Genomic DNA, 488 nt, shown 5'->3' with positions numbered 1-488 from the left:
AGCCTATGCAACTGTTGCTGATCTTCAGAAAGTTGGAAACATCATCCTTGCCCAGTTGGCAAAAATGGAAAGAAAACAGAATGAGATTCTCAAGCTCCTCCGCCACGAAGAGGACGATGAGGATGACGAAGAAGACGATGACGAGGCGGACATGGAGGATGAGGATGCAACAGATTAGGAATTATGTTTTTTTTTTGCAACTTCCTATTTGTTTCTGTCGTTTATTATTATATACTTTTGACATTTATGGAAATATGACCTTATGATATTTTTATATATGGCACATACTCAGGGGGAGTATTTTTGTGTTGTTTTGATTACCTTTTTGCTGTTGACAAAAGGGGGAGAAAATTCTTACCCCTGACAATGACAATGATAGTGTTATCTTTAAATAAATGTTGAATTATTTATGGAAATGACTTTATCTATTCTTGTTTACTTTCTAGCTCTGAATTTCATTATCTTATTGATCTTTACACAGAGGTAGT

Source organism: Macadamia integrifolia, unplaced genomic scaffold (assembly GCF_013358625.1).
Source record: "Macadamia integrifolia cultivar HAES 741 unplaced genomic scaffold, SCU_Mint_v3 scaffold1675, whole genome shotgun sequence".
In the NCBI taxonomy this organism is placed as follows: domain Eukaryota; kingdom Viridiplantae; phylum Streptophyta; class Magnoliopsida; order Proteales; family Proteaceae; genus Macadamia; species Macadamia integrifolia.
The sequence above is the reverse complement of the archived record's forward strand: the minus strand, read 5'-3'. Positions refer to the sequence as shown.